The 20,961-nt window shown below is 42.3% G+C and overlaps 1 pseudogene; it reads left to right on the top strand.

The window, feature by feature from the left end:
• Window positions 1–17,289: 17,289 nt before the first annotated feature.
• On the top strand, window positions 17,290–20,350 carry LOC107800577 (rust resistance kinase Lr10-like; annotated as a pseudogene).
• The last annotated feature ends 611 nt before the right edge of the window (window positions 20,351–20,961 follow it).

The following is a 20,961-nucleotide window of genomic DNA, read 5'->3' as shown; positions in this document are numbered from 1 at the left end:
TAGTTTCTATGCTTTGGTTTTGGTGTTATTGTTTGGTTGTTGCACTAGGTTTCTATCATGCTGTTGTTATTATTTGCACGAGGTTTTTGCCGTGCCGTTATGATTATTGATATGCATGCGGTGGTATAAGGTCTGGGAGTTGATACGCATGCGGTGAGATAAGTGGGATTTATACGCATGGCTAGTAAGGGAACTACTAGAAGCTATGAGGTGTGATAAGGTGGGCTAAAATGCAGGATGCTATTTCGGAAAAAATAATTTTCAAAACTAAATGTAAAGGCTTCCATGGTGATATAAGGAAAGTGAGTTAATTTTATGATTTGGAACTACGAGGCGGTACCTCAGGAGTGCCCCTGTTGACCTTCACTATTTGCTGTATTGTTTGGTTATTATTTCCTTAACATGTAAAATTCTTGTTTCCCTTTCGTGTTGTATTAGCTTCCTTGATTCCTTGATTGTTACTTTCTGTAAATCCTTTATTGTTTAACTTCCCTGTTATTTTTATTATATCATTGTACTTTCTGTCTTGTTTCTTATTATCTCTAGTAGGGCCTTGACCTGACCTCGTCACTACTCTACCGAGGTTAGGTTTGGCACTTACTAGGCACCATGGTGGTGTACTTGTATTATGCTTCTGCACATGTTTTGTGCAGATCTAGGTACATCCTATCAGCCTCGGTATTAGCGCGTTAGGTTGCTTGCTTTGGAGACTTCAAGGTACATATGTCGGCGTCTGCAGGCCTCGGAGTCCCCTTCTATCATGTTCCTTTCTTATCTCTTTACATCTTTATAGAAAATGATGTATATGAGTGTTCAATACTGTATCTAGAGCTTGTGACTTGTATTTACATCCGGTTTTGGGAGATGTACATGTTGAGTTGCAGATTTTATTCATATAGTTGTTGATTTTTTTGAGATTTAAATTATTATTCAGTTATCCCGCATGTTTGTTAGGCTTACCTAGTCTTAAAGACTAGGTACCGTCACGACATCCTACGGAGGGGATTTTGGGTCATGACAAGTTAGTATCAGAGCTCTAGGTTTATAGGTGTTATGAGTCACAAGCAGGTTTAGTAGAGTCTCACGGATCGGGACGGAGACGTCTATACTTATCTTCGAGAGGCTATGGAACTTCTAGGAAAAACTTCACTTCTTTGATTCCTTATCGTGCGAAATCTTTGACTTTAGATTCTAAATTTATGTCTTTCTATTGTCTCACAGTTAGTGAGTACATGTACATCTGGATCAGATGACCAGACGCACTCCGTGCTAGAGCCGCGAGAGGTTGGGGCCGGGGTAGAGGCTGAGGACGTCCACGTGGTGCAGCCAGAGCACCCGCACGAGCTTCTATAGAGGAGCCACTAGTAGCTCCAGTTGGAGGGTAGGCACCTGAGATGTCTGTTACTACACCAGCCCTCCGGGAGACTCTCGCCCAGTTTCTGATAATGTTCGGCACCTTGGCTCAGGCAGGGTTGATACCATTTGCTCCTGCCACATCTCAGGCCGGGGGAGGAGCATAGACTCCCGCCGCCCGTACCCTAGAGCAGCGAGTTCAGGTTGATCAGGTCCTAGAGGTCATACTAGTACAGCCGGTAGCCCCAGTTCAACCCGAGGTTAGGGCAGCAGTTTCTGAGGGGAGCAGCTCAGGCTCGAGGGGTACAAGAAGTACCACCCTCCTACTTTCGGTGGCTTGGCATCATAGGATGTGTAGGGATTTCTTAAGGAGTGCCACTGTATCCTCCGTACTATGAGTATTTCGAAATCTAGTGGAGTTGTTTTCATTACGTTGCAACATAAGGGAGCGACTTATAAGTGGTGGCGAGCATATGAGTTGGGTAGTCCGGCCGAGGCATCTTCACTTACTTGGACTCAGTTCTCAAATATGTTCTTGAGGGAGTATGTTCCCCAAAATTTCAGAGATGCATGGTGCGCAGAGTTTGAGTAATTGCGCCAGGGTTCTATGACCGTGTCAGAGTATGCGGTCTAGCTCAGTGATTTGTCCAGGCATGCACCGGCCTTGGTTGCTACTGTTAGAGAGTGAGTCTGTCGATTTATCGAGGGGCTCAACCCCAGTATCAGACTTAGCATGTCCTGAGCGTTTGAGATGGACATCGCATACCAGCAGGTAGTGGGGATCGCTAGGAGATTGGAGGGTATGTTGATTGGGGAGAGGGAGGAGAGGGAGGCCAAGAGGTCTCGAGAGTCTGGCAGATATAGTGGTACCTATGCCCTAGTTGCAGCTCGTCAAGGTATGGGCTATGTGAGTCACCCTGTTTATTAAGCACTTCCAGCTTCCAATGGTATTCCGGCCACTCCTAGTCCTCAGGCTCCGTAATATGCACCGCCATTATCTAGTGCACCTCCTGCACGTGGTGCTTTCAACAGTCAGTCTAGCCGATCAGGCCCGAGACAGCCATAACAGCCACGTCTCTCGAGAGCTTGTTTTGAGTGTGGTGACACTCATCATATGGTGAGGGATTGCCCTAGATTTAGGAGAGGTTCACCTCTATAGACTACTCAGGCTCCGTATATCCACTGGATCCTCAGGCTTCTTAGTCCATGGTCGCCGTACCAGTTGCCACCCTACCTGCGCAGCCAGCTAGAGGTGGAGGTCACCCTAGAGGGGGAGGCCAAGCCAGATATTATGCTCTTCCTGCTAGGACGAAGGCAGTTGCATCCGACTCTATCATAATAGGTATTGTTCCGATCTATCATAGAGATGCATCAGTCTTATTTTATCCAGGCTCCTCATATTCCTATGTGTCATTTTATTTTTCTCCATATTTGGGTGTATCCCACGGTTCTTTAAGTTCTCCTATCTATGTGTCCACACCTGTGGGAGATTCTATTGTTGTTGACTGTGTGTATTGGTCGTGTTTAGTTGTTCTTAGTGGTTTTGAGACCAAAGCCGATTTAGTGTTGCTCAGTATGGTAGATTTTGATGTTATTTTGGGCATGTACTGGTTGTCTCCCTATCATGCAATCCTTGATTGTCATGCTAAGACGGTGATGTTGGCTATGCCAGGTCTCCCCCGGTTAGAATGGAGAGGTACCTCAGATTATGCTAGAGTCGTGCGGTTGTTACTATTTGCATGAGGTTTCTGCCGTGCCGTTGTGATTATTGATACGCATGCGGTGGTATAAGGTGTGGGTGTTGATACGCATGCGGTGAGAAAAGGTGGGCTTGATATGCGTGGCTAGTATGGGAACTACTATAAGCCATGTGGTGTGATAAGGTGGGCTAAAACGCAAGATCCTATTTCAGAAAAATGATTTTCAAAACTAAATGTAAAGGCTCCCGTAGTGATATAAGGAAAATGCATTATTTTTATGATTTGGGACTACGAGGCGGTACCTCGGGAGTGCCCCTGCTGACCTTCTCTATTTGTTGTGTTTGGTTATTGTTTCCTTAATATGTAAAATTCTTGTTTCCCTTTCGTGTTGTATTAGCTTCATTGATTCCATGATTGTTACTTTCCGTAAATACTTTATTGTTTAACTTCCCTATCATTTTCATTATATCATTGTACTTTCTGTATTGTTTCTTATTATCTCCAGTAGGGCCTTGACCTGACCTCGTCACTACTCTACCGAGGTTAGGTTTAGCACTTACTAGGTACCGTGGTGGTGTACTCATATTACGCTTATGCACATGTGTTGTGCAGATATAGGTACATCCTATTAGCCTTGGTATTAGCTCATTGAGTTGCTTGCTTTAGAGACTTCAAGGTACACATGCCGGCGTCTGCAGGCCTCGGAGTTCCCTTATATCCTGTTCCTTTCTTATCTCTTTTCATCTTTATAGACAATGATGTATAGGAGTGTTTAGTACTGTATCTAGAGCTTGTAACTTGTATTTACACAGGGTTTTGGGATATGTACATGTTGAGTTGCAGATTTTATTCATATAGTTGTTGATGTTTTTGAGATTTAAATTATTATTCAGTTATCCCGCATGTTTGTTAGGCTTACCTAGTCTTAGAGACTAGTTACCGTCACGACATCCCACGGAGGTAATTTGGGGTCGTGACAGGTTGGTATCATAGCTCTAGGTTCATAGGTCTTATGAGTCACAAGCAATTTTAGTAGAGTCTCGTAGATCGGTACGAAGACGTCTGTACTTATCTTCGAGAGGCTATGAAACTGTTAGGAAAAGATTCACTTCTTTGATTCCTTATCGTGCGAAATCTTTGACTTCGAATTCTAAATTTTTGTCTTTCTATTCTCTTACAGAAGGTGAGGACACGTACATCTGGATTATATGACTAGACGCCCACACCCCCTGCTAGAGCCGCGAGAGGCCGGAGTCGGGGCCGGGGTACAGGCCGAGGACGTCCATGTGGTGTAGCCAGAGCACCCACATGAGCTGCTACAGAGGAGCCACAATATCTCAAGTTGGAGGGCAGGGACCTGAGATGCCTGTTACTGCACTAGCCCTCCAGGAGACTCTCGCTCAGGTTTTGAGCATGTTCGGCACCTTGGCTCATGAAGGGTTGATACCACTTGCTCCTGCCACATCTCAGGCTGGGGGAGGAGCACAGACTCCAGCCACCCGTACCCCAGAGTAGCGGGTTTAGGTTGATCATGTCCTATAGGTCATACTAGTACAGTCGTTATCCATAGTTCAGCTCGAGGTTAGGGCAGCAGTTTCTGAAGGGGAGCAACTAAGGCTCTAGAGGTACAAGAATTAACACCCTCCTACGTTCAGTGGCTTGGCGTCATAGGATGCCCAGGGTTGTCTTGAGGAGTGCCACCGTATCCTCCGTACTATGGGTATTACGGAGTGTAGTGGGGTTCCTTTCACTATGTTCCAGCTTAAGGGAGCGGATTATCAGTGGTGGCGAGCATATGAGTTGGTAGTGAGGCCGAGGAAGCTTTACTCACTTGGACTCGGTTCTTAGATATGTTCTTAAGGGAGTATATTCCCCATAGTCTCAGGGATGCATGGAGCGCAGAGTTTGAGCAGTTATGCCAGGGTTTTATGACTATGTCGGAGTATGCAGTCCGGTGTAGTGATTTGTCCAGGCATGCACCATCCTTGGTTGCTACTGTTAGAGAGTGAGTCTGTCGATTTATCGAGGGGCTCAACCCCAGTATCAGACTTAGCATGGCCCGAGAGTTGGAGACGGACATCGCAAACCAGCAAGTAGTGGGGATCGCTAGGAGATTGGAGGGCATGTTGACTCGGGAAAGAGAGGAGAGGGAGGCCAAGAGGTCTCGAGAGTCTAGCACATATAGTGGTACACGTGCCCCAGTTGCAGCTCATCATGGTAGGGGCTATGTGAGTCGCCTTGTTCATTAAGCATTTCCATCTTCCAGCGGTATTCCGGCCACTTCTAGGCCTCAGGCTCCCTATTATGCACTACCAATATCTAGTGCACCTCCTGCAGCTGAGTTTTAAACGAATTCAACATGGCATGTGAAACTACTAAAGGGGAGATAACCCTGAAAGTAAACACCGCCGGGACCATTCAAGAAACAAAGTTCTATGTGATTGAAGGAGATATGAGATGTAATGCTCTATTTAGAAGGATATGGATTCACAACATGAGGGCAATACTCTCGGGAATTTGGACCCTCTTTACGGACGGTGCCTCGAACGCAAAGGGGTCCAGAGTCGGCATCGTACTGAAGCTGCCTACGGGTAACGTAGTTAGGCAGTCCATTAGAACTATAAAATTGACTAACAATGAGGCCGAGTATGAGGCCATGATTGCATGCCAAAGTAGTCGAAGCTAAGTGCGACTCCCTCCTTGTGGTAAATCAAGTAAATGGGACATTTAAAGTAAAAGAAGAATGAATGCAGAGGTACTTGGATAAATTACAAGTAACACTATATCGATTCAAAGAATGGACCCTACAACACGTACCCTGGGATCAAAATAGCGAAACCGACGCTCTGGCTAACTTGGGGTCATCAGTTGATGACGACGAATTCAACTCAGGAATGGTTGTTCAACTCATGAAATCAGTAGTGGAGGAAGGCCATGCTAAAATAAACTCAACAAGTTTGACTTGTGACTAGAGAAATAAGTATATAGACTACTTTAAGATCGGGAAGTTTCCATCACATCCTAAAAAATCAAGGGCTATGCACACGGAGGCGGCCAGATTTAGCTTGTCGGAGGGTACTTTGTACAGAAGAACATTCGACGGCCCACTAGTCGTATGCTTGGGGCCGGGAGACATTGAATACGTTCTGAGGGAAGTTCACAAGAGTACCTGCATAAACCATTTGGGGCAGAGTCTTTGGTTTGAAAAATAATCAGGGTCGGCTATTATTGGACCGACATGGAGAAAGATGCAAGGGGCTTTGTATGAAGATGTGATGGTTGTCATAGACATGCACCGATGATCCATCAACCCGGGGATCTACTACACTCGGTCATGTCATCTTGGCCATTCATAAAATGGGGAATGGACATTGTCGGTCCCCTGCCATGGGCACCTTGTAAGGCTCAATTTATACTATTTATGACTGACTATATTTCTAAATGGGTTGAAGCTCAGTCGAGAAAGTCCGAAAAAAGAAGTTATTGATTTTATTTGGGACCACATAATATGTACGTTTGGGATACCGACCGAGATCGTGTGTGATAATAGGAAACGGTTCATCGACAGCAAGGTAAGCAAATTTTTTTAGGACAATAAAATCAAAAGGATCTTGTCAACACCCTATCACCCTAGTGGGAACAGTCTAGGAGGAGTCTACAAACAAGACCACACTCCAAAACCTAAAGAAAAGGTTGGCCGATGCCAAAGGGAAATGCAAGGAAATTTTGCCCCAAGTCCTGTGGGCATACCGTACGACCTCAAAATCTAAGTATCGGGGCGACTCCATTTTCATTGGTCTATGGTGTCGAAGAACTAATACCGGTTGAGGTTGGAGAACCGAGTCTCAGATTCCGATATGCGATTGAAGAGTCAAACGGTGAGGCCATGAGCACAAGCCTGGAACTATTGGATGAGACGTGCGCAGGCCGCCCTTGTCCAGTTGGCCGCCCAGAAACAACGGATAGAAAGATATTACAACCAAAGAGCCAACCTCTGACATTTCAATATTGGGGAATTGGTGTTAAGAAAGGTTACACTGAACACCCGGAACCTGATCGAAAGGAATATGTGAACGAATTGGGAAGGTCTGTATCGAGTCATCGGGATTACCGATAAAGGTTCGTACAAACTCGAAGCAGGGAACGATGCACATTTACCTAGCAACTGGAACGTGACTCACTTAAAGCAATACTACTGCCAAGGTATGACCTCATTCATTTATTTTTATGTTGCGAATTGGACTAACACTTGCAGGCAACAACCAAAGAAGGATGTAGTAGTTAGGTCTGAAAGCATGCATTGCACTCTTTTTCCCTTGAACTGGTTTTATCCCAAATGGGTTTTCGACAAGGTTTTTAACGAGGCAACAGTGGATTGTGCTAACTTAGAGTTGAAGACCGGTTTTAAATTGGAGTTGATGGTCACATCAACAGTATCTGAGCCCTCTCAAAGATTGACCTCGAATACTGGGGGCCATCACCACCAGGTCAAGAGGTTTTTCAAGGAAGGAAACTTTGTGCTTGAACAGTCTAGGTTCGGTGGATATGATTAATTATAAGGTCCAAACGGTCAAATGAACCGTGCCCGCGTAGGCCACCTCAGCCATAACACGAGCTTTTACATGCTTACAATCTTGTACGTTACACACATAAATGAAAGAAAGTTTCTACCTTGCTAACAAACATTGTTTTTTCATCTTAAAAGTACCGAGCCTAAGGGATATTCCTACTTGGGAACTATCGAGCCCAAGGGACACCCTTATTCGAGCCCAAAGGGCTACCCCCACTCGGGGACTACCGTCCAAGATAATTTTGGGCATCTCGAGTTATCGAAACTCGGAGGCACAAAACCTATTAGGTAGTGCCCAAACCTAAAAGGCTACGGCCACCCTAAAAACGGTTCGGAGATGTCTGAAATCCGTAATCAAAACATAAGGCCTTCAACAAAATGATAAACCTGTTCAAAGGTTACCCTCGGCAAAGATATAATCTAACAACATTTAAAGAAGCATCTTGGGGAAATTTAAGTTCACTCTGAGCTTACAAAAGTTCGAGTAGTCATACCATACGACCTCAAAATCTAAGTATCGGGGCGACTCCATTTTCATTGGTCTACGGTGTCGAATAACTAATACCGGTTGAGGTTGGAGAACCGAGTCTCAGATTCCGATATGCGATCGAAGAGTCAAACGGTGAGGCCATGAGCACAAGCCTGGAACTATTGGATGAGAGGTGCGGAGGCCGCCCTTGTCCAGTTGGCCTCCCAGAAACAACGGATAGAAAGATATTACAACCAGAGAGCCAACCTCCGACACTTCAATATTGGGGACTTGGTGTTAAGAAAGGTTACATTGAACACCCGGAACCTGATCGAAAGGAAGATGGGAACGAATTGGGAAGGTCCGTATCGAGTCATCGGGATTACCGATAAAGGTTCGTACAAACTCGAAGCAGGGAACGATGCACATTTACCTAGCAACTGGAACGTGACCCACTTAAAGCAATACTACTGCCAAGGTACGACCTCATTCATTTATTTTTATATTGCGAATTGGACTAACACTTGCAGGCAACAACCAAAGAAGGATGTAGCAGTTAGGTCTGAAAGCACGCATTGCACTCTTTTTCCCTTGAACTGGTTTTATCCCAAATGGGTTTTCGACAAGGTTTTTAATGAGGCAACAGTGGATTGTGCTAACTTAGAGTTGAAGACCGGTTTTAAATTGGAGTTGATGGTCACATCAACAGTATCCGAGCCCTCTCAAAGATTGACCTCGAATACTGGGGGCCATCACCACCAGGTCAAGATGTTTTGCAAGGAAGGAAACTTTGTTCTTGAACAGTCTAGGCTCGGTGGATATGATTAATTATAAGGTCCAAACGGTCAAATGAACCGTGCCCGCGTAGGCCACCTCATCCATAACACGAGCTTTTACACGCTTACAATCTTGTACATTACACACATAAATGAAAGAAAGTTTCTACCTTGCTAACAAACATTTTTTTTTCATCTTAAAAGTACCGAGCCTAAGGGATATTCCTACTTGGGAACTATCGAGCCCAAGGGACACCCTTATTCGAGCCCAAAGGGCTACCCCCACTCTGGGACTACCGTCCAAGATAATTTTGGGCATCTCGGGTTATCGAAACTCGGAGGCACAAAACCTATTAGGTAGTGCCCAAACCTAAAAGGCTACGGCCACCCTAAAAACGGTTCAGAGATGTCTGAAATCCGTAATCAAAACATAAGGCCTTCAACAAAATGATAAACCTGTTCAAAGGTTACCCTCGGCAAAGATACAATCTAACAACATTTAAAGAAGCATCTTGGGGAAATTTAAGTTCACTCTGAGCTTAGAAAAGTTCGAGTAAAAAATGCATCGAGGACAAGTCTTGTTAGGAGCTCCGAAAAATGACTTATTACTACGTTTCATTATGTGCTAAGGCATTAGAAATATTTACAATCGTAAAAAGACGCTAAGATAATAGACTTGCACATTGCCAAAAGAGAAATATTTTATATTCCGGAATATCTTTACAAAGGCCCAACAAAAACGACCTCAACAAAATAAATGTACAAGATACAAAAGAAAAAACAAAAAATCCTAAGGCATCTCTGCTTGGTCTTCACCGGAACCTGACTCGTCACTAGAACCGTCGGGGCCTTCAGATACTTCAAAACCCTATTGGCCTCGATCTCAAGTCTTTTGGCCTCTTCTATCTCGGCAGATAGGTTAAAGCCTCAGGCATGTATCTCCTCGAAGGTCTCCCTTCGGGAAAGCCGCCTTACATACTCAGCGATAGTCTTCAGGCGGGCCTCGCCTACTTCAACATCGGCCTTGTACTGGGCCACCATCTCGCCAATATTAACTGAGGTTGTTTCTAACTTGGACCTCGTTATTTCGAGCTCCTTGTCAAGGGCATCCCGTTCAACAATGGTCGAGCCTAGATGAGCTTGAAGGTCCTTATTTTGTCGGGCCCATGCACCGGCCTTCTCTTTCACCACTCGTAGTTGAACCTCTACCGATGCCAGCTGTGCCTAGGCGATTTCCTTATCCGAGACCAACCGGTCCATTTTGCTCTTCCAACCATCGGCCATGGCTTGCACCTCATTCATTTCAGCTCGGAGTTGGTCGATCTGATCGATCTTCTACTGAACCTGTGAGGTTTAGTCATTAGTCCCCATGGCTAAGTCCTTATTGCTAACTTCAAAAACCTTTACCTTTTCGACCAAATCGGCATGTACAGGTCGGCCTGAAGATCCTTGATGGCCCCTTCGCGCTGCTCACTGAGAAGCTTGTACATATTCCTCTTCTAGGAAAACTCATTAACCTCGAGCTCGAGTTGGTTGACCTCAGCCCGGTACCAAAAAAAACTCTCATGATGAAGTACAAAGGCCTACAAAAGGGTGCAAAGACATGAAAAGTATAAAACCTAAGTAAAGGTTTGAAGGGTCATAATGATGCCTTACCCGATTCAGCGCCTATCGCACCTCGTTGAACAAGAACGACACGTCCACCTCATTCATTTTTGCCTGGTCATCTTCGGTCATCAGGCATCGGAGGTAGCTCGCTACTCCCGTGGGAGAAGAAAGAACCCGGGCATCCTCCGGGCCAGTGATGAATATCGACCTCTTACGAACAGGATCCACATTCGGGGTGGAGAACTAGTTGATTAACTTTGGGCTCGAGTTTAGCCTGCCAACGTCTGAAGACAGATCCTTTCTTGGCACTTCCAGGTCGCCCATCCCAGAAAAATTTTCCAAGGCGGACGAGTCCACGCCGTCAAAAAAGGAACGAAGGGGATCATCCACGCTGTGAGCCCCTTTGTTAGATTTCTCCTTCCTCGCTCGGGCCTCCTCGAGCATAGACTCGGTGTAGGAGGGCATCCCCATGATGTCAATTACGTCGGGCACTTCCTTTGGTGCAGAACCGGTATCTTGGGAAGTTTCACCCCGTGGATCCGCGTCGTCTTTCTGAGTTAGAGGGGGGTCGGCCTCGCGAGTTTCCCCCTCGGATGCATACCCATCCCCGGGATAGGGCATCCCGTGGGTTACGAAAATAGAGTCATCCTCCGGCTCGTCCCTAAGCTGGAGGAGGGAATCGGACGTAGGCACCCATGAATTGGAGCCCCTCTTAGGCTTGCGGAGCACCCACTTCTTCGGTTCCTTTGCCTCGGAGCTCCGGGAGCACGAGGGTTTTCGTTTCCTCTTTTTTATCCTCCGTGGCAGCAACGGGGGGATCAACAGAGGGGGGCACATCTTAATCCCCTTCCTAAGGCCTAAGTTTAGTGGTCTTAGACAAACCTGCAACAACAAATAAGGAAGAGGAGTTAGCAAACTAAAGGGTGTAGATATAGTGTAGACTACTTCTCAAGAAGTTACCATGAGAACGAGCCTCCCATCGGCCCTTCGATAGTCCGCGCCATGTGTGCTCGAAATAGGACATCTGAGTGCTGATGCCCTCGATCCACTCCTTTAACCGGGGAACCACATTCGGAACCCGAGCAACAGCTGCACAACCAAAAATATGAATGAGACGATAGAAATGAAAGAAGAAGAAATTTAGATGTTGAAAGAAGGAGTTGTACTTACGAGATGCATTCCATTTCTCAAGGAATGACATGTATTCCGGGGGGATCAAATCCTAAGTCTTCACTCGAACGAAGCATCCCTGCTAGCTCCGGTCTCAATCTTCGTCTATATTAGAGAAGGGGGCCTTGCTGGTCCGGCGTGTAAGCTTGATCAGTCCCCATCGGAACATCCGGGGACTGTATAATCGAAGCAGGTGGTCGATCATGAACCGATGAGACTTGGTCTTGCTCACGAAGTAACGGAGGAGGGTCAAAATCCTCCACAATGATGGGTGGATCTTCGCGCGGCACACCTCGTACCTCTTGCAAAAGTCCAGGACGATCGGGTCCACCGGGCCCAACGTGAAGGGATAAGTGTAAATACTTAAGTACCCCTCCACGTGGGTAGTAACAGCGTCCTCGGGCCCGGGGACTACTACGTTCTTGCCTTCCCAATTGAAGTCTTTACGAACTATGGGAAGAACATCTCCAGTCACAGAACATATGTACCTTACGGACTATGGGAAGAACGTCCTCGGTTACAGAACATACATATCTCGATACTCTTACGTCCCTGTCCTGTTTGCGAGAAGGCTTCTCGACCTTGAAGTCTTCTGCAATCGAGCAACCCCTGGGAAAAACGCCGACAAGGGAGGCTCGACAGCCGGTTCGTTAGCATTTGCAACGTGGAAGCCGTTTCGAGGGCAACCACCTTAGGGTTAACCGCTTCATTACCAGCGGCCAGTTGAGAAGATGAAGAGGCAACTTGTTGAGGAACAATTTTCGATGTTTTTTCCATTGTCATCTGGGGGAGTATTTAAAAATTTGAGAAATAAACACGAAATTTTGGAAAAGTGGATTTGGAGATGAAGAACAGGGTATGAAGATTTGAAGAAATTTTGGGTAGAAATCTGGAGATCGCTATGAAGACTGAGGAACAGGGATAAAGATATGAAGATTTGAAGAAGGTTTTGACAATGTTTGGAAGGCTCGAAGATAGCAGTTTGATCAGAAAGTAGAAAAAGGACAAAGGAAAGAGGCTTTTATAGGGAAACAGTCGATGCTTCGCATTTGAAGGCATCCTGCTGGTGAGAGACACATCTCCAAAGTCAGAACGACGCGATTGATGGTACGTTTAGGTTGCCTGTCGTAACATACGTAGGAAGGAACCAGAGTCATCTGTCATTTTCCATCGTTTCGGCAAGCCTACTCTTTGAGAAACGAGGGGACTATCTGTATACGGGTAAAACCGAGCCCGCTGCATAACAAAAACAACTTCCCGGTGAGCCAAACAGAGCGAGAAGTGACCGTAATGGATCCAAATCAGAACGAGGAGCCCCACATATCGGGGCTCGGGCAAAACACTTGCCTTCGGGGATACCGAGGCCATATCCTCTAGGTCCGATTTGAGGATTGACACTTCGGTGAGCGTTGCCAAACAGATGCACATGACTAACAAGGGACCATGATATCCGTACCTAACCGGATATCACGGCATAAATCTTGGCCCGTATCCGCAGAAAATCAGTAATTCGCGAAACAGAAGATTTTTACCTTTTTTAGAATTGTACTTAGGGTAAAATTTTCCTACTATATAAGGGAGAAAGCTTATTATTCATGGGACACATTGTAACATGCTTATCAAGGTAATATACTCTTATTCTCTCTGTTCTTATTTTTGTTCATCAGTTCTCCATTATTGTGAGCCCGGGATCGAAGGCAGGCACTTCATTAAGACATTACTGTGTCCGGGATCACTCTCACTATTGGTTTGACAATTTATTATATCTTTTATCTGTTTAATCTAACGACATTAATCATTTGTATTGAATTAATCAACATATCCTTAAAAGCACATATAAATTCAATTGTTATCCATTTTTAGGGTAAACAATGGAAGGGCCGCCCCTGCACATAAGATGCAATGCTAGTAAAAATGCAATATTTGACGATGTCCCTCAAGATGGAGCTGGTGAGAACAATTTCTTAGTGATATTATTAAAAGTTTGATCGATTATATTCTTTTGTGATGTTAAAGGGTACCTGGACTCTTTGCAGATCCCTCCTAGGCCTTTACGTATATTCTCCCTCAAGATCAGAGGTAGGTTTATCAATTGTAGAACCGGCCTAGTATTTCACTCCAAGATATATTGCCTTTTGCCTTTGGAATAGTAATTAGTTGTTTGTTATAAAAAGTCCGCACAGAATTTTAAAAGATGACATTTGTTGATATTATTGTAGACTATGCTCAGATGCACTGTCGTTAGCGGAGTTCTGGAGCATTTTGTAGCAGGACTGATAAAGGTAGAAGGCAACTGCAGGACCACATATGCGAAGGTTGTGCTTAAATAGCAAAGAAGATTTTGTTTAACCATTTTTTATTAGTTTGTATACCTGCAACTTGGTCATATAGATACTACTTAGAACAGATCATATATTCTTAGCATTTGCTTTATATTGGATTCTCAAGTCTTCATTCAACACCGTCGAAACTCAGGCTTTTAATCCTCATGATTTGGTGTGATTTCCAATACTAAAACTAGGCTAGACAAACTACAAACAACATTGAAACGGCCTGAGGACGAACTCCATTTTTAAATTGAAATGTGGATTCATCAGCTTAAAGAAGTTGAGAAATGCAACAGAAGATTGGTATTAGACACCAGGAAAGGCATAATTTGCAATATAATATTTAGACTTGTACTCTTTCTATTTAGAACCTTGTAGTTCTAATAAAACAAAAAGTCAAGAGAATAAGCATTGAATAGCAGGTAAAAGACATTAAGCAATCCTAGATTTTAAAAATGGACACACTAAGTAATTTGAAGCAAACAAGTAAATCACTCACAGAAATCACTTACTCCCCTTTCCCATTGATTAACACGTCCAAGGGATCACGGAGTTCTCCTTTCCAAATCCTAGCAACCCAATAACAGGTCGTTTATGTTATGAATTAAATGTTTCTTTAACCTACATTATCCATATTTCATATTTCACTATTTCTCATCTTACACCGTACTCGCAAGGCACAGGGACTGGTTTCTCCTGAAGGTGGTAAACGGGTGAATCAAATCTATAAAACGGGTCAAATCAATAAACAGTCAGGACTCAACCAGCTCAAAATTTGCTTGTATTAAGATGATCGAATGACGGGTATTAATCAACTCGCCCAATATATCTTCCTTGTTTATTTTACTTTTGTTTATAAAAAAATGTGAAAATATATGTTTCTTAGGTTCTTAGCTTAGTTATTCTATTTACATAATCCCCAATCTTTACATTTGATTTTATGCATTTGGGTTTTGGTTGCATTTTGACCCATCGAATGACCCGTTCGACCTGATAATTTGGTGAGTCGTTTCGGGCTTAACCTATTGGGCCAAGTTAACAAAAGAATTAGGCAAAATGACCTCCCGGCCACTTAAACTTGCACCTGATTGCCAACCCGGTAAAGGAACTTATAACTTTCACATTTGAACACCTCAACTCATACATTTGCAAACTAATAAACCTCTCAAATGGAGCGTGTATATTAAAGCGCTGACATTATAACATGTCATATTCTAGGACTAGTTGTTGCTTGATATATATAATTTGTGGGTCCCACTTATTTTAACTAATTTATCAAAATTTTAATTTCGTTGTTTTCCTTTTCTTCTTCATGGCCTTATACCGATAAGCCAACCCCATCATTTTTTTTTCAATGCCACCCAAACACACCATATCAACTCGTCACTCATATCTCTACCGCCAGCACCATCACACCACCACACCACCACAAATAAGTCAAACTCATTAGAATTTGTCTACGCATAGACCAGAAAAAAGGGAAAATAAGAAACAAAGATAACTCGGTTAGTTGTTCTCTCTCTAAAATCACAAGTTCACCACTCCCTTCCCACCTATGGACCACCACAAAACTGTACTAGAATGCTCCCCCACTTTGAAGCCATCGTTGATTTTCTTCTGCAAATTCCAAAATTAATTTTTATTTTATTTTTGCCTAATTCAAAAATTGGCATACAAGTTTTGGATTCCTAATTTTCCTCTCAACTATAATCTTAACTTTTAAGGGAAGAATAGCCTGGGAGAAAATTGAAGGGTGCTTGTAACATTAAAATTATTGGGTTTGATTTGGAAGTAAGAGGAAAAATATTGATGTATTGGTTGGGGGGTTGGCGTACAGTGGTAGAGGAAGAAGGGGGAAGGGGTGTAATGGTAAAGAAAGGGATGGAATGTGGGTCTTTATTTCTTTTCTTTTTTTCATTTTTTTTATTTTAGAAAACTTTTAATCCAAAATTATTATTCTCACACACGCTAATTATCATGAGTTGCACGCACTTTGTCCATGTCACATGTGCTCTTGCCATACAAGCATAGTCAATGGTCAAATGTGTTTATTATTTTACATATGTACTAGTTGAGGTGTTCAAATAGGAAAGTTGTAGGTTTCTTTATCTGGTTGGCAATCAGGTGCAAGTTTAAGTGGCTAGGAGACCATTTTGCCAAAGAATTATGAGGAATCTTTACAAGGGAGTTTTACACAAATAGCCGGCCATATTTTTTGTTTATTTTGTTAGACATATACATAGTTTATACATTGATTCTACACACACAATACATAAAATATGCATATATTATACCTTCACCAACTATTTGGGTTAATTCTTCTTTTTACAAAACACTAGTTTAGAGCCTAGTTTCCATACGTAACTATAATTTGCCTAATTACCATTCGTATCTATTGTTCAATTGTTACCATCTTGTATCACTTGTATTCAGACGTGTAACGAATATATCATGTGTCAACTGTATACGTTCGCGCAACGAATATAATCTGTATCAACTATATTTGTTCGTGCAATAAATACTTAAAGGAGTGTATACATTGTATTCATATCGACTGTATTCGTTCGTGCAACGAATATAACCAAAGAGAAATATAGAAATACAGAAAAATAACATGTTCTCGGTACTACAAGTGTATTTGCTATAAATTTAATTATAGCTATCAATAGTAATTTTCTAAAAGTATAACTACGAATGGTAAATATAGTGTATATGTTTGTTGTGTCTCTTAATTATTTCGAAGAGGTCGGCACTTGTGCTCTGGCTCTGGGGGGTGGGTCTTCCCTTTCTCAATTATGGCGTACTTAGCCTAACATGTTTAAACTTGAACCAGCTAAGCGAGTAACTAAAAATGAATGAATTTTGCCACCTCTAATTCTTCCTACTATACTTTAGGGGAACATGTGGAGATCATATGGGTTTTGGGTTCTTCTAACTCAACTACCACTAGCTTTGGGGTATAACCAAAGTATTTTCAGAGAAAAAATTATATGTTTTCTTTGTAGTGATAGATCGAGTCAAGTCAATGTCTTGTACGATTCTTCCATTCCTTTTGGCCCTATGTTTCCTCAAGTCATTTTTACCATATCGCAAGTCAGTTAGCGTGTTTATTAGCTATGAAACCGTATACTGTATAGTCACGTTTCCACTTTTTTTTCTTTTTTAAAAATTTTGGGGTAAAAACTTTGTTAATGGGTTCAAAATGAATGCATAACTTAGTCACTAGATTCGCTCCTAAATGAAGTGGATGCGATCTCATGCAGACTATGGAGATCAGATTCAAATCCCAACAAAGACAAAAAAACGCTAGGTGAGTTTTCTTCTCATATGCCTAACCTTAGTTGACGAAAATATTTGATACTAGTGGAATAGTTAAGGTGGAGACAAACTGGCTCGAACACCAGCATTTTCTTAATAAAAGGGGAAAAAAAGGCTGAATAGTTTTCTGTGGATAGTATTATGGATACAGTGGTTGTTCAGTCCATTCTGTAAGTCTCGAGATCCCACTTCTTTTGGTCCTCCTCCTTTGTTTTTTCCTTCAAGTTGTCAAAGCTGAAATTTCCAAGTGAAATACAAAGATAATTGCTTACTCTCTACTTCTTTCCTTGTATCAGTTTTGAATATCTTATAGCAAATTAATATTAGGGCAAGAATTGAGAATGATAGCTGTATCCTGTTGGTTTGTTTTATTCATTTTCTATCAGTTGCTGATCTTATCAGCTCAAGCTCAGAATCAATCCCAAGATAGCTGCCCCAAGGAATTCAAATGTGGGAGCTTTGGAAATGTCAAGTTTCCATTTTCTGTATCCTCACAACCTGCTTGTGGATTGTACACCATTGATTGTGATACTAAACCAAATCCAACAATTCATTTGGGAGGAAATGTTTACACTGCTCTGAAACAACATTCGGATGATAATAGTTATAGAGTTTTAGACCTTAGGCTTAATGATTTATTGGCAGAAAACAGTTGCAATTCTTTCGATAAAAGTCTATCTTTTCCAAGTTCCCCTTCAATCTCGATTCGAACCAACCAACGCAATCTTACCTTGTTCAGATGCAACAGCAGTGTAGACATCAACAGGAGGATGAATGATCACTATTTTCGTGACTATAAGAATTATATTAAATGTAGAGGCTTCGGCATTTACTACAAGTATCCGACAACATGGAGGAAAGGCTACTCGGATGCACCAGAGGGAGCTATTCCTGTTAACTGTTCAGTGATTCAATTACCAATTAAATGGAGGTCACAGTTAACTCAAAATAGTAGCTTGTTTGATCTCTTAACCGCGAATTTTACAATCCAGTGGAGCCTGTCTGATGTCTGTAGTAAATGTTACTATCAAGGAGGCCGATGTTTAGCTGACAGCAACAACAATTTTCTTTGTTCCCCAAATCCCAAAGGTAAATTTTACTTACAAAGTGAAGTTAATATAACTAACGCTCCTTCTCTACACTGCAATACATTTACCGCTGTAGCTCTTTCATTTTCCAATTGTTCATTTTTGCTCCTCAAGTGATCTTTCTGTTCGCTCAGAGCAGATACAAAGTAGTTGCAGAAGGCACCTATATTATAATCATCAATTTTTACTACTCCATCACCAAGTTAACAATCTAACCGATGTCTTTGTCCTGCAATGTTTCAGTTATCCTCTTTTACTCTTGTTATGTACTATTTAATATTGCAGCATAAGATAGCACAAGTTACTTCATTTTATCTTCCTCTCCTCCTCGCGCAACACCTATCTAACCTTTCGTGATTTTCTTTGGCTGCAGTGAAGAGAAAGTCAAAACGAATTCTAGCTGCAGGTAAATCTATAGATACAAATTTTTATTTCATATCACTGGATGTTCTCATCTTGAGCCGAGGTTCTCATATCACTGATCTTTTTTGAGTTAGCTCACTCTTTACAGTTGTCTAGTCAAGTGATGAAATGTCAGTTCTTTGTTCGTAGCGAAATATAAATAGTTATTTTTTTCTCAAGTCCTAATGTGTTGCTGGTGCATTAAAAGACGCACACACAGACAAAGAGTACCTTCTTCATGGAAAGGTTATTAAGCTGATAGATCTGTGCTAAATATTTTCTAATTTACCAAAGATGCAAAATTGGTAACAATCTTTCGATTGGTGTCTTGACAGCCACAGCTTCTTCTATTGGTGGAATCGCGATTCTGGTTATCATACTCCTGTACTTAAGAACAAAATGCTCCCTTAATTCCATGATTTTCTGGAAGAAAAAAGGAGAGGATTACAGAAATGTAAAGGACTTCCTTAAGAACTGTGGATCACTTGCTCCAAGAAATTATAGTTATCCTGAAGTCAAAAAAATGACCGAGTATTTCAAAAATAAACTTGGTCAAGGAGGCTATGGTTGTGTGTACAAGGGAAAGTTGCATAACGGTAGTCTTGTGGCAGTCAAGGTTTTGAAGGAATCGAAGGGCGGGGGAGAAGAGTTTATCAACGAGGTGGCAAGTATCAGCAGGACTTCTCACATTAATATTGTATCACTTGTGGGATTTTGTTTTGAGGGTCAAAACAAAGCTCTAATCTATGATTTCATGCCCAATGGATCCCTTGAGAAGTTCATTTACGACGCAAAATCAGGGACGAATCGTCAACTAGGATGGCAAACATTATACAATATTACACTTGGTATTGCTAGAGGATTGGAGTATTTGCATCGCATCGCGGTTGCAATACTCGAATCCTGCACTTCGATATAAAGCCTCACAACATTCTTCTGGATGAAGACTTCTGTCCAAAAATATCTGATTTTGGCCTTGCAAAACTATGCAACAAGAAGGAAAGCATTATATCTTTATTGGGGGCAAGAGGGACTATTGGATACATTGCACCAGAAATTGTGTATAAAAACATTGGAGGAGTTTCTCACAAGTCAGATGTGTACAGCTACGGTATGATGGTCCTCGAGATGGTTGGAGGAAGGAAAAATGTTGATGTTGCTGTTGATCGTACAAGTGAAATATACTTTCCACACTGGATTTACAGAAAAATTGAACAAAAGGAAGAGCTTGGATTAACTGACATTGCGAAGGAGGAGGACAACAAACTTGCAGAAAAGATGATACTGGTAAGCCTGTGGTGTATCCAAACCGTTCCGGCCAGCCGACCATCGATCAGTATGGTTATAGAGATGTTACAAGGTGAAGTCGGATCATTGCAAATGCCTCCTAAGCCTTTTTTGTATTCTCCTTCAAGGTCAGACAGAGACATGTCTACTAGTACTACTTATACGGTTTAGGAATGGACCGGTTTATGTTTGATTTTGATCTAGACTTATCAAAACTTGGCAGAAACTATGTATGCATGATTTTGAATTAATCTTCATATTAGATAGCCCTACTTTTGGTCAGTTGTATAATCCTTTATTTCTGCTAATGTCTAAAGATGGCTCGGATTAGTACCTAGCCATGTATGAACCCACTCTACTGCTCAAGTCAGTAATGTCAATGAAAATAATGGACACAGTAATGTTCGGAGTAAATCCCCTACAGAAATAATATTCACGGTAATAAAAGCGGAATAATAACGTAACACCGAGATACAGTAATTAACAAGGTAAAATACTCCAAAAATCACTACGACACTTAAAAGAAATAACCCTCTTTTGATATTCCCACATCACTACAATATCGCTCACTCTCTATTGTTTTCACAGATTATTTTCTTATACCCTGTCTGTGAAACCTCACTCTTTCTTTCTAACTCAGATATATTTTTCCCCTGAGATTGGTGTGTAGATATGAGAGCCGAAGCTCTCTTCTTATAGGCGGAGCCTCACTCTCTCAAGCTTACTATATTTGACATTTTCCTCTCACGCCTACAATGTTGACAATATCAAAAGAAACTACGGCTGCCAATTTTGAAAAAGACTTAGAAGTCTTTATCAAAGGAAGAAAGTCATCTTCCTTAAATTATGGGATGGACCCATCAAATCTCCCCCTCCAGTCTCATTCACCTGAA

Source organism: Nicotiana tabacum, chromosome 12 (assembly GCF_000715075.1).
Source record: "Nicotiana tabacum cultivar K326 chromosome 12, ASM71507v2, whole genome shotgun sequence".
In the NCBI taxonomy this organism is placed as follows: domain Eukaryota; kingdom Viridiplantae; phylum Streptophyta; class Magnoliopsida; order Solanales; family Solanaceae; genus Nicotiana; species Nicotiana tabacum.
This window is presented reverse-complemented; position numbering and strand designations above follow the sequence as displayed.